This window comes from Petromyzon marinus, chromosome 3 (genome assembly GCF_048934315.1).
Source record: "Petromyzon marinus isolate PM22_M1 ecotype Great Lakes invasive population chromosome 3, UKy_Petmar_22M1.pri1.0, whole genome shotgun sequence".
In the NCBI taxonomy this organism is placed as follows: Eukaryota; Metazoa; Chordata; class Hyperoartia; order Petromyzontiformes; family Petromyzontidae; genus Petromyzon; species Petromyzon marinus.
The window spans coordinates 1023782-1029147 of NC_133669.1; positions in this window are offsets into that span (position 1 = coordinate 1023782).

The following is a 5366-nucleotide window of genomic DNA, read 5'->3' on the forward strand; positions in this document are numbered from 1 at the left end:
TGGGGGGAGGGGTGTGGGGGACAATACCGCGCGCTCATTTGCTGGAAGGACGATCACGTGGTCGTTTCGATCGCGAGCCCCCCCCCGCTTGTGAGCGTGGGCCGGGCGCGTGGTCTCGTTAGCGCGCGACGCCCGAAAAGCGCGGGAATAAAAAAAAAACACGGCGCGTGAGGGTGCTAGGTGACGGGGGCATGAGGGAGACATTGGGACATGAGGGAATTACATGAGGGGGCATTGCAACATGATGGGCATTGGGACATGAGGGAATTACATGAGGGGGCATTGCAACATGATGGGCATTGGGACATGAGGGAATTACATGAGGGGGCATTGCAACATGATGGGCATTGGGACATGAGGGAATTACATGAGGAGGCATTGAAACATGAGGAGCATTGGAACATGAGGGAATTACATGAGGGGGCATTGAAACATGATGTGCATTGGGACATGAGGGAATTACATGAGGGGGCATTGAAACATGATGGGCATTGGAACATGAGGAAATTACATGAGGGGGCATTGAAACATGATGGGCATTGGAACATGAGGAAATTACATGAGGGGGCATTGAAACATGATGGGCATTGAAACATGAGGGGATTACATGAGGGGGCATTGGAACATGAGGGGATTACATTAGAGACCTTGATAGGAAAATGGGATATGAGGACATTGGAGACAGTGGTATCTGAGGGTTTTAGGACTGAGGAATGGAACCAATGGGTCACAATGATGATTGAACATTTTGTAAGAAGCACATCATCAGGCATTAGGGTATGAGGGCAGTTCACTGAGGTATAGGAATGTGAGGGCATTCAACAGGGGAGCAAGAGGACATTAGATGCAATGATCCAGTGGCATTTTGAGGTGTGGGGAAATTATAAACTTGAGGCCATTTGTAGCTATGGAGTTATGAATACAATCATCGAGACACGCCGTATGAAGACATGAAATACATCTGACATTGAGAGGAATGAGGCCATTGAGGCAATATAAGAAAATTATCCTGAAGGCAATTGAGCAAGAGACTTGGGAAAAAAATGACGTTAAGCTATGAGGGATATATTGTGAATGTTGGCACAAGGATAAGAGAGCACTGGAACACATGTGCTCATGGCCAGGTTGACAATGGGACATGGAAGCAACGGAGCATAATTAGGACATTGGTTAGGGGTAAAGAGACACAGACACTGGGGAAATGTCATGGAAAAAAATGGTAATGTGTACCTTGGGGACGCCTTGAGACAGGAAGCTTGAGGTTGCACAAATTAGGCAAATGGCTCCTATGTTTTTAATGCCCTCTTCGATGTGCAATGCCTAGGCGTGGTAATTTGTAGTGCAATGCCTAGGCGTGGCAATTGTGGTGAAAGCCATGGCTGAGGCAGGGAAAGAAACACGAATTATTGGAAACTGCCATCCAATAAGGTGGGGCTGGTGCTATTCCAATATTTCAGAAACATTCAAATTCACTATTTCCGTGAACATTGTACCAAAAAAATCGTAGCTTTATCAATGCCTCACTGCTGTGATTATCATGGTGAATGGCAAGGTGTTCTCCGTACTTTGTTAACACACAGTTGAATGTTCCACAGCTCCACATGTTTTGTGTGTTGTGAGTTGCTGATTTTCATGCATAGAGACGGACTATTGATTTATAGTTTTCACCAGACTTCACAAAAACAAAGGAAACATCTGACAGATTAAACGTTGTGCTACTGTGGGTTCCTGTGACGTTTACGTGCAATATTTTCACGTAAGTTCAGCACGAATCCAAATCACGCTCCCTTGGTCTTTCTAAACAAAAGTGCACTATAATACCAGATATTTACGAGCTATAGGGACATATTTGCACTTTAACCACAGTGATATGTGATATAGGGGACAGAGTTCAGTCATTGGTATTACGTTGCTACTTCTATACTGGTACATTTATACTGGTAGGAACGAAGTTGTAAACTGAGTGTACCAGCCTGCAATAGATTAATGTGTCCGTCCGTCCGTCCCCTTTCAATACTTTAACGAAGTGAAATCTCGTGCTGTTGGGGTGTAAAAATAAAATTGCGCAAAATTCCAATGTTCCTACCAGCCCACCCTGCAGGGACCTGTTATTGAAGGGTAGTTGCAGTGTGACTGCGCATGCCATATTTTAAAGATGTATTTTATGTAGAGAATACAATTTTAGCGTATATATTTAAATGTTACAATACAAAGCCTAATTTAAATGTATCAATGTTGTTCAATCACAATCATTTATCAGATTATTTACAGAACACCTTATACTGTAACGTAACAGATGATTTCCTTTTCATTCTGCACTGACGTACTGTAGCTGTTTACGAAATGGCTTTTATAGTGTCAACCTAAGAACTTATCATGTACTACAATCCTAAACAGTGAAATCACCAACTTTAATTATCTGGGTGGGTGCCAAAGGCCGCGGTTTAAATGTTTTTATTTTCCTATTCAGTTTCGCAATGCATGATATTTTCGCAAGAGGCTGCATCTCAATCGCCACTCTGCTTGTTTTCACAAAGTTTGGACACGCTGAGGTGAAACGGTATTTATTCCATGACATTGCAGCGACTTGCTTGACCTCGCCACTTTTAAGTGAGAAACAAACCAATAAAGAAAGACACCTTTGAACACCTGTGAGAGTTGCGTCCCACATTGCAACGGTGGAGCGGCAAGAATGGTAGCTGTGTCACTTGTGGAGATTTTGTCTCGTCTCTTTTCATCATTTGACACAAGATCCAGGTTCGATTCAACACAGTCCATAACATTTGTGAACTGATCCCATCTGTGAAGGATGTGATCCCTGACATGCAATACCCCGGTGTCTACAAACTAAGCTGTGCCTGCGGCAGTAGTTACATTGGGGAAACTAAGCGACATGTCTCGGACCGTGTTAGTGAACATAAGGCAGATCTGAAGCACGGTAGGACCAATAGCTCAGCCGTGGCTGATCATTGCTTAAACGCTGTGGGCACACACGAAATTTATTTTTCCACGACAAAGGTACTCTGCAAACCCACTGGTTATCAGCAAAGATTCGTTTCATGAAGCCATCCACATACAGTGAGGGAAAAAAGTATTTGATCCCCTGCTGATTTTATACGTTTGCCCACTGACAAAGAAATGATCAGTCTATAATTCTAATGGTAGGTTTATTTGAACAGTGAGAGACAGAATAACAACAACAAAATCCAGAAAAACGCATGTCAGAAATGTTATAAATTGATTTGCATTTTAATGAGGGAAATAAGTATTTCACCCCCTCTCAATCGGAAAGATTTCTGGCTCCCAGGTGTCTTTTATACAGGTAACGAGCTGAGATTAGGAGCACACTCTTAAAGGGAGTGCTCCTAATCTCAGCTTGTTACCTGTATAAAAGACACCTGTCCACAGAAGCAATCAATCAATCAGCAGCTGGGACCATAGTCACCAAGAAAACAATTGGTAACACACTACGCCGTGAAGGACTGAAATCCTGCAGTGCCCGCAAGGTCCCCCTGCTCAAGATAGCACATATACATGCCCGTCTGAAGTTTGCCAATGAACATCTGAATGATTCAGAGGACAACTGGGTGAAAGTGTTGTGGTCAGATGAGACCAAAATGGAGCTCTTTGGCATCAACTCAACTTGCCGTGTTTGGAGGAGGAGGAATGCTGCCTATGACCCCAAGAACACCATCCCCACCGTCAAACATGGAGGTGGAAACATTATGCTTTGGGGGTGTTTTTCTGCTAAGGGGATAAGACAACTTCACCACATAAAAGGGACGATGGTCGGGGCCATGTACCGTCAAATCTTGAAAATGGGTCGTGGATGGGTATTCCAGCATGACAATGACCCAAAACACACAGCCAAGGCAACAAGGGAGTGGCTCAAGAAGAAGCACATTAAGGTCCTGGAGTGGCCTAGCCAGTCTCCAGACCTTAATCCCATAGGAAATCTGTGGAGGGAGCTGAAGGTTCGAGTTTCCAAACCTCAGCCTCGAAACCTTAATGACTTGGAGAAGATCTGCAAAGAGGAGTGGGACACAATTCCTCCTGAGATGTGGGCAAACCTGGTGGCCAACTACAAGAAACGTCTGACCTCTGTGATTGCCAACAAGGGTTTTGCCACCAAGTACTAAGTCATGTTTTGCAGAGGGGTCAAATACGTATTTCCCTCATTAAAATGCAAATCAATTTATAATATTTTTGACATGCGTTTTTCTGGATTTTCTTGTTATTCTGTCTCTCACTGTTCAAATAAACCTACCATTAAATTATTGACTGATCATTTCTTTGTCAGTGGGTAAACGTACAAAATCAGCAGGGGATCAAATACTTTTTTCCCTCACTGTATATAAACACGGACACAATTTCAAACGAGAAGATGGGTACAAACTGAGCAATCGTTGGAAGGACGTTATTAACCAGTTTAAGTCATATCTGACTGTGATGTTTCCATTTTACCTGCCGATGTTAACAGTTATTTTCGACTCTCTGAGTTACATTACCAGGTTAAATATCTTTACATTAACAGGCTAAATGTTTCACTGACACAGCCACCGTTGGTCGTTTTCCTCGATGTGGCGGTGGTTTTAGTTTTTCCTACATTGACATGCTAATCTCTCACAATGCAATGGCCACCTCCACAGCTTCCTCGTCGTGGAGGTATCTCAGTTCTCCAATCTCACATTCATATGCAAATTTAATCTCTAGCCCCGCCCACTTCGCTTATGACCCTTGGGCTACATCCATCTCAAACCTTTATAACATCCTGCCTCAGCAGCTCTCCCGCTATATTTGTTCCTGCCTCAGTAGCTCTCCCGCTATATTTTTTCACCTGATGACGATTGCTTGTGTTGCGATCGAAACGTCGTGATATATATTTTTTATTTTTATATCTACCCCAAGAATAGTAGGGACGAATTTTATTATTATAGGCAGGGAGCAAGGGAAGAAGATAAAGGAGGCAGTTAAGGGATTCGAATGCATGGGGGCCAAACTGGAACATTTTAAGGAGAAATTGTTGCAATTCAAGGTTGCTGCAAGTGGATTTGAGAATAGATTATATTTGTAATTTGTGGTGAACGTAGCACCTCCAGTAGCTGTGGTGTTTACGTGAACCAATTCCAGTACCTTTAACACATACAAGACGGAAGGGTTATTGACAAGGGGCTGTGCTTTGAATCTTCAAGTCCACGCAAGCAATCCTCACGCCCTGGATGAAATGGGAGACGCCAATAGCCCATGTGATCAGTGACATATACTGCCAGAGGAATTTAATCGGGCGTCTCAGAACATGTGCAGACGTGTGAGCTTGTGTCGAAAAGTAAAATGGTCCCAATTTCAGCAATTACGAGCAATCACCC